Genomic DNA, 9,104 nt, shown 5'->3' with positions numbered 1-9,104 from the left:
AACAGGATGATTTGTGATTGTGATTGTGATGGTCGCATTCACTGCCATGTGACATCCCATACTTTACATCACTGATATACCAGGAGTAGTAGCACCCCACATTTGGTGGGGTTTAAAGAAGAAGGCAACCAATCTTAGGGGAAAATATATATGTACAGATATGAGTGTGTACATATGTATATGTGTGTGTGTACATATGTATATGTGTGTGTGTGTGTATACACAAGGTTCAGCCTTTAACAACATGTTAGTAATCTCTTATAGAATGGCTGAATGGCTCCTGGGTGAAATGCAACATTCTTCATACACTTTCCTCTAAGGAAAATTTTGGGGATCATTTTTAGCAGATTATTCATAACAAGCAATACAAAATAAATTACTTCAGTTCTGCTTTGGGGGCAGAATGGAAACATTCAAAATATGGTGGTGGAAAGGTGTAATGGTGGTGGGATTGGTGTTCGAATACTAAATGTAATCAATTATTGTGAACAATTTTATAAAAAGAAAATTAAATTTTAAAAAGATATCATACCTTTTGATAGTATTAATGTTAATCTTTTAGGCATGCCATGTTACTAGCCCACATCCACCACTATTTGTCAACAAATATGCCTCCAACCTGTCCCTAGGTGCCCCACCTTATTTATTTCTTCAGAGAAACTTCTATTGGAGAGCAAGATATTAATCAGCATTTCTCCAAGGCAGAAGCTTTTGCCATCCCATCATTACACAGTCTGACAAGTGGTGGGAGAAGGAAGAGAGGAACAATGCAATTGTGATTTCTCAGCCTCTCTTCAGAGTAGGGGTCATCCCACCCATTTCACAGATGAACAACTGAGGTTCACAAGGGTTATATGGTTCTCCCACCCTGGGATCAGTCAGTCTATGCATGACAGCACAAACTGTTTCTTACAGCATCCCCAGGTCCCCTCACAGGAGGTCTTAGTGCACTGAGGCAGGGATGAGCTTTGGGGCACCTACTTCAAGTCAACAAATGGATGACTTGAGGAAGTGTTAGAGTCCATTGACTTTTGTAATTGGAATGTATTTTCTTACCAACTTCCATTATGTGGTTGGAACTGTATTCCCAACAGTAATAATTTTGGCCTCAAGACATAATTAAGAGCATACAGGAGTGTAGTGTATATTTTTTAAATGGCATAACCAGAGGAAAGCTAATGATTTTATGACACAACATAAGCTCAACTAAAAGATCCCTCCCAAAGCTCTATTCCTCTCTCCTCAAAAGTTAGATGAAGTTGGAAGACTGACCTCAATTCTTACCTAGTCCTTTAAAGGGAACGTACAAACCACTAGTTTAAGAACCCTGAGTTTTTGGATGCTCTTTAGCGATGCTTTAGCTTAAGGTTGTCTGTGTAGGAACAGATCTAATAAGGTATTTCTCAGGGCCCTTTATGAGATCCTTAAGGAGAAAAGCTGATCTTTTTTTGCCACAGAGAAGCATAGAGATCATATCGTGATTATTATTTTTAAGTCCATAGTGTGTTTCCTTTAAGAACACAAGGAGACCAACTTAATATAGATTCTAATTAATAATGTAGTGAGAAGTGAAGGATTTGGGTTTAAAGTGGACCAGAGTAACCTAGCAGAGGGAAATGGTAAAGGCTTTACCACTTGGAACCAGAGTGATAGTACACCGGGTGGGGCACTTGCCTTGCATACGGCCAACTAAGGTTTGGTACCCAGCATCCCATGTGGTCCTCTAAGCCCTGCCAGGAGTGATCCCTGAGCACAGACTTGCTATCATCCACTCACTCTCTCATGTATCCATCATCCATTCACTCATTAATTTGTCCATTCATCCATTCACTCTTTGAACATGTACCAGTTGAGACTCAACAGTGAACAAGATATGGTCTATGCCCAAGAAGAGCCAATTCTGACAGAAATGTTCATGAAAAAAGCTAATGAATAGGACTGGGAACTCCAGGTGCTTTAAGAATGGGAAATGCCAAATATGGTAGAACTCTGCAAAAGATCGGATACCCAGGCCTATCCAAAAAATCTCTCCTGGAGAGAGCTGAGCTGAGCCCTACATGCACCAGAAGAAGATCCAACTAAAGGTCTTAATATCTGAGAATTGCTTAAGGAGCTGTCCTTCTGGGGGGAATAGTAGAGAACAGGAGAGGGGTAAAGGTTACAAGGATCCATGGCCACAAAGCAAACAAAAAATGGCAGAAGAATTGCTGTAAGATCCTTGCCTTGTCTCTTATTGGCTAAGGACTCAGGTCCTACGACATGACTCTCAGTTTCAGAAAAAGTTCCTCTGGATGTTCATGAAAGCAACTGAGGGCTCCATAGCCCAGCACAGTACCCTGGAATAAAAGAGGGGCTAGAGCTACGTTCTCATTGCCTTCTCCATCTGGGAAGCTCACCTTCAAATACTGCATCACTGCTCTCCAAGTTCTCAACTAGCCTCCAGCACACCTGGCCCTTCTGAATGTGCCCGCCCCTCCCTAACACAGAACACAAGCATACAGATGGCCCTGAACTGTGACATCGAGACCACACACCTGCTGTTCCAGCCCAAGTCCTGGTGTCTTCGGTTGGCCTGCTATTGGCCCACTGTTCCCACTCAGAAGCTGGTACCAGTTCCTTGTGTGAGTCAGGTCTGTTGAAAATGGTCAAGTTGCGTTCATCAAAAATGGCTCAGATACGAAGGACCTCAGCAGTGTGGGTGAGGGGACACAATGTCTAGACCACTTGAGCCCTTCTGTGGGGGCCCCTTCTGGTCCCCAGGGAAACTCTTGGAATTGTGTTTTCCCTCTGTTTGAGGGTTGAGCTTGTGTTTAGTCCCTGGAGGAACTGTCATTATTTTCCTCAAGGTTTCCAGGGGGCTCAAGAGCGTTTCATATTTCTCTGTTTGGCAAATAGTCCTTCCCCTCCCAGGAATCAGGAATCCCAGAAATTAATGCCAAGGGGGCTCAGGTTTCTTCCTTGGGGAGGGGAGCCGGGAGCTGCCACAGCAGATGCCAGTCGAGCCAAGAAATCCACATCCAGCCAGGAGCGGGAGGTGGGCGCTCAAGACGGCCTTAGGTTTTGACCTGAGAGAATAGAAATGTAAAGAGGAAGGGGAAAATCTTCCAGAGCGCAGGCTATGCTTCTGACCCTGTCCTGTCCCACCTGCGAGGCCCCTGGTGGCCTTTCGCTCCATCACAGTTTCCTTGGGGGTCTAGGGAGGAGATGAACACATGCAGGGCTTTGCCAGGGGCAGCAGAGGTGTGCCCGGAAGGGGAGATGCCAGAAGAGGGGGTGCAGGGAGCTGAAGGCCTGCACAGTGCTCCCCAATCCCCCCTCCACCACACACACACACACACACACACACACACACACACACACAGGGGCATGCTGACACCTGAATCCACTTGCCTCCCCCATCCCAGCATGCTTTAATGAGGCTCCCAGCTGTCCTTGGCAGAACGAGAGCATTAACAATGCTCATTACCTCGAGCTGAGGCCGGGCGCTTGCCACCCACCACCCTGGGAACGCTCTGTCCCCGGCGCTGAGGTTTAGCATGAAGGGGTGACCGCAGAGCCCTGTGCTAGTCCGAGGAGTGGGGGAGACGGAGGACAGAGGGAGCCACCGCCTTAGAGGCAGGGACTGGGAGTGAACCCTCCTGGCCTGACACAGATGTGCCTCTGCTCTGCTTGGGAGAGACCCCTGTGGGGAGCAGAAAGGTAGAAAGAGAGACAGTGCCCACACGCGTACATGGCCCAGAGGGCCTCGCACCACCATCTGCAGCCTCAGCGCCCACACCCCCCACCCACACCTCATGGGTTCAAACAGTTGTGTTGTTGCCTTCGTTATAGCAGCAGAGTTACAGTACACACAAGATCAAATCAGAGCTGTGCTGGTCAGGAGCCTTCCTTGCCTTCATGCCCTCCAGGCTTCTATGTTCCTTAAGTCCCTTCCCAATGCCTAGACCTCTGCAGCAGCTCCTTGGAGAACCAGGTGTTGAGCTATCAGAGCATCTGGCTTCACCATGGCTGGGGTTTCCAGCATGTCCAAGGGTCTGCAGGAGCAGGCTTCGTCGAGCCACTTGTACTGCCTCTACCTCAGGCAGCTCCGGAAGAGAAGGGCAGGCAGGAGACCAACATGGTTGGCTGTCCAGGAGTCTCCAGCTGACTTTCTAGAAACTCAGGCCTGAAGCTGTGAAAGTCGAAAGCTCCCAGTAAGACACTCCACAACCTGCCCCTGCTGGCTCTTCCCGCTGCATCCCTGCCTGCCAGGAAAGGGAATCCACATTCTCCCTGGGCCACAATGTGCTCTTTTGGATGTTCCCTATCACGGTATGCCAGGGGGTAACATCAGCATCTCATCACAGGCTTTAGCCTTAATTAGTTCCCCATATCACCCGCCACTTCCCCCGACCCATAATTTTTTTCCTTGCCTCAAGGAAAGAGCTAAGAGAATCTATTCTGTATTTCTGAGCATTCTGCTTGAAGATAATCTGGGTCCCCTGATGCACCCCTCCTTTCTCTGACCCTCCAGCTCCCTAGAACAGTATCAGTTAAATAATGGCCCCAGGTCAGGGGTATCTCTTGCTACCCTCAAAGTCACTGGCAGCAGGAAAGATGGGGTTCCCTGGGGTCAAAGTGGAAATGTCTCTTCTTCCTTTGTGGATAGAAGGCAGAGTTGGGGGTGGGTGGGTGCTCTGGGCTTTTCCTGCCTGGATTATGTCATGAATCTAAGTCCTCCTACTGCTGGAAGGAGTGGCTCAGCTCCCACTGAGGCCCCTGGGGCGAGGCCAGCCTTTTTGCCTTAGCGCCTGGGTGGTGATGTCAGTCCCTCTACAGAGAAGGCTCAGTGACCTGCTTCATGGCCCTGGTCTGCAGCAACAATCTATGCAGAGCTGCCCCATGTGCTTAGGGAAGGGAAGGCCGAAAATGTGCCTGGCTGGTCTGCTAGAAAAGCAGGCAACCTGCCTTTAGTCCACGACCACGACCACCAAGGTCACAATAAAAAGCACAAATAGATTCCAGCTAAAGCACCCTGGCCGGGACCAGGAGAAGTCTGCCTGCTGGTGCTCCCGCTCCCCAGTCATCCCCCGTCCTTCCTCTGCTGCACTGTCACCTGTCTGGTCTGTGAACCCCGCTAGGGACCCCAGTGAGGCTCTGCTTTGCCCCGTATGCTGCACATGCTGACACACAGCTTCATTGACTTGTTCCGTTTTGTCCTGGTGAAATGCTTGCAGTTACAGGCCCTGTGTGGTCCTAGAGTCTTGTATCCCGGCTCTTCCTTTAAGGGGGGTGGCTAAGCAGGGTGGGCACTCAGAGCAGAAGTGTCTTCTGCGAAAGTCTGGCACTTGGCACCGGCTCACAGCCCGAGATGGAGATTTTTGACCCAGGAGGGGAGGGCCTAGGACTCAGATGCCTTATTGAGCTTAAGGTCTCTCCCTCTCTCCCCCAGCACATTCCCCCCCTTAGCTGTGAGTCATCACTGAGTCATCCATCTCTCACCGAAATTCCAGGGTGGGGGAGGGTCTTCAGAATGCCCCACCCTCTGCTCTCAGAGGGGTCTTCTGGACTGGATCTAGCTTTCCTGGAGCTGGAGTGTGTCAGGGTCAGAATTTCATCACCAGGAGCTAATGCAACCTGGCGTGTGCTGCTCCTGGAGCCTCCTGGGAGCCATTCGACTGGACTGGAGGCTGGCACACACGCATGCATATCACTCACACACACACACACACACACCCTCTCACACACTCACCGTCTGACACCCTTTCACACATCCTTACATACCCACAACTCTGTCACACACTCAATACTCTCACACACACTCTTATATACTCTCACACACACCCTTAAACACACACTCTCACATTCATTCACACACATATACACACACTCTCTCCCACTCACACCCTTTACTCTTCCACACTCACACACACCCTTAAACACACACTCATTCACACATACACACACACACACACACACACACACAGTGAATAGCTATAGGATCTATGTTGACGATTGATATTTTTTAAAGGAGAGGAGGAAGACAGAAAAGAGTCAAAAATTTCCCAAGAGTTTTGAAGTCTTTTATTTGTGTACACATTCTCTAAACTGCAGACAAAAAAAGATTTGCTACATAGGTTGTCAACACGGCTAAGCAACCACAGAACAAGATACTAACCACAGCAAACGAGGCGGGGCCTGTGATTCAGTCTCGGTGAAGTGTGCGGATTCCACAGAGGCCTGGGCTTTTCGGGGGTCCCCCAAATCAAGGTCACTAAGGCCCACATGGCTCTTCCAGCATTGGCTCCCAGATCTGGGCTCTCTGTGGCCCCCTTCCCTGAACCCCAGAAATGGTAGGAAGGAGGGGTCCTAGCTCCAGGCAGCCTCCCGTCAGCCCTCTCCACCCATCGGTGACCTCTCGCTGCAGGCCAGTCCTTGACAGACTCAGGCCATATGCCTCCTGTAGATTCTCCAGAGACCTTGAGGCCTCACGGCTCTCTAGAAAGTCACAGCCCCTTTGCATCCCCATAGGTTGATGGGAGATGTGACGAGCCCCATCTCCGATACTGAAACAGAGGTCTCCACGCATCTGCGCACGGGGCAGAAACATCACAGTACTTTCACACTGGGATCCACAACGCGGGGACGGGACACAGGGAGAATGGGGCACCCCGCAGGCAGAGGACCAGTGGCACGACATGCCTACCCTACAGACAGAAACTACAATCACATCACACCAGGAAAAGAGTTTGGGAGAGGATGGGGGTGCTCTGGTTGGTGGCTTTTGAAAGGAGCCCACAGAGCCTGTGTCTTCAGACCTCCCAGGCCTGGAGCTCTTCTCTCTAACCTCACAAAGGCTACCATCAGCCTCAGCCCTAGACACGAAGGTCCCCAAGCAGCTCACAATGAAAGTTCTACGCAGCCCCATGAGTGGGAGGTCCTGTGGCATTGATCCCCAGACCAGTGGGGAGGGCATCCAAGGAGCCATCTCTCTCTCTCTCTCTCTCTCTCTCTCTCTCTCTCTCTCTCTCTCTCTCTCTCTCTCTCTCTTTCTCCTAACGTGTGACTGAGGGTTCCAGAAAAAGTTGTTGAGGGAGTGGGGGAGGGGGGAAGAGACAAGGAAGCACTTTGAATCGTGGGACTATCGTATTGATGTGGGTTCGCTCTCTTGTGCCCCCAAGTTGGCCTCCTATTTACAGCTCTAGAGAGAGACACAGACACACAGTCCATGGCAGAGTTCAGAAACATTTCCAGAAGGAGCCCTTTCCCAGCTGCAGCCCCAAGCAATGAGGTAACGCAGACATCCAGGGCCTAATTATCACTGGCTGCATAAGTGGGTGAGGTTTCTCTCAACCCCTCCCAGACTCCACACCCTCTCCTCAGAGCCTCCTTCTAAGCACCTCTCCGTCCTGTCAATCCCAGTGGCCCACACCCACTCAGAGGACGCTCCCAGTTCAGATATGCCCACTCAGAAGGACAGCCCCACTTTGATGGAGTGACTACTTTCACCAAAGCCGGCCCAACAACCTCTCCTTTTTCACAGGAGAACCTCAGGGGAGCCTGAGGCAACATGAAGAAGAAACCAACATTTTCACCCCCTGACAAAGAGTCAACCATTTCTTGACTTTCAAAGGGGAGTACATTTGGAAAGAGGGGTGCAGGCCTGTTTCTGGGCAGAGACTAGTTAGCGCTGCCTCCTTTATTGATGATAGATGACATGGACAGGCCAGTCTTTTCTTTTAAGTCTCCAGATACGAATTGGGGCTTAGTGTCAGGCCAGGCATCCTAGCAGGCACTTCCCACCTCTGATGAGGCGCTGCCACTCACGTTTCCAGGGAGTCTCAGAGCAGACCTTCCCAGAATGCTCTCCGATGCTCTCCTCATGGAGACAAGATGGAGGGCCCACAAGCTCAGAGTCGAAGGCCCGCTGCCTGGGTCTAGCCGGGATTGAGTCCAGACCAGATGGCTCTCCCCTTCTGTTCCCCCAGTAGCACATGACACACGGTGATTAGGTTTTTCTAAGAAGTGTGGTGGGTCAAAAGGACCTTGTCCACCAGCTTCCAAATGGATGGCTGGGCCAAGTCCCAGAATGCATTTCGTGTTCTCAAGCACTTTAGTACCAGACTTGCAAACAAGCAGCCAGGGGATCTTGTGTCCCCTCTGCTAAGCGCACCGAGATTCTTCTGGAGCCCAGTCAGCTACTATCCGTCCCCCCAAAAAAGCCTTCCCCAGAGTACCGCCTGCAGAGAAATCAAGGGCAGCATCAGGCCAACTCTGAGCCGACCCTCCAGGTGGGCAGATACTGGCCGCCTTCGCATTCAGGCACAGAGTTCAATCTTGGTGTGGCTTCTTCAGGGAAAAGTGAGGAAAAGGATGACAGAACACACAGTCAATACAGCAAGGCGAAGGCAAGGCATGAAGCGAGGACACAATGCACAGCTGACCTCAGAGGCTCAGAAGGGATGCCTCTGCCCCTGCCCACATTTCCCTGTAGAGTCCCTCTGATCCCTCATGAGACCCCGCCCCTGAAGGGCATTGGACAAGCCAGGGGCAGGGAGGGGAGGGGGGAGACATTTCTCACCTCTGATCAAGCCCTGCCCACAGGACCTCCCTGCAACCAGGAGCTATAGAGCTGTGGAGAGACTCGGGATCACGTTCTCGTGGGTTGTCTGGCTGCCTGCTCTCCAGAGAGTTATTGCCACCCAGTTGTTCCTCTCTTGGGTGCTCCTCTCTTCGGGACAGCCAATGATTGTGGGGAAACTGACCAAAAGCACCCAGCTGCTTGCGGGCAATATCCCAGCCCTGGTCTCCAGATGGGAAAAATCCACGTACACTTTAGCCTGTGCCTCATGTATGGATGAACACACAACACATGCACATAAGCAGAGTGACCTAGATGCACAGGCACCTTCCCGGGCGACAAACAACTAGGGTCAGAGCAGGATGGCCAGGAGAAGTGCCATTCGCGGATTGTGAAGGTAGGACCAGAAGGGGGGGTTGTTTTAGCCCCACCAGGATTGCCCTGCACAGGATACCCTGCCAAGTGTGTTAGCCACTGCCAGCCTGCCCAACAATTCCTCACAGTAGGCAAGAAATGGGATCCTTTACCTTCAGGGGAGAGGTGG

The sequence above is a fragment of the Sorex fumeus genome, unplaced genomic scaffold (assembly GCF_029834395.1).
Source record: "Sorex fumeus unplaced genomic scaffold, SorFum_2.1 ptg000098l, whole genome shotgun sequence".
In the NCBI taxonomy this organism is placed as follows: Eukaryota; Metazoa; Chordata; class Mammalia; order Eulipotyphla; family Soricidae; genus Sorex; species Sorex fumeus.
The sequence above is the reverse complement of the archived record's forward strand: the minus strand, read 5'-3'. Positions refer to the sequence as shown.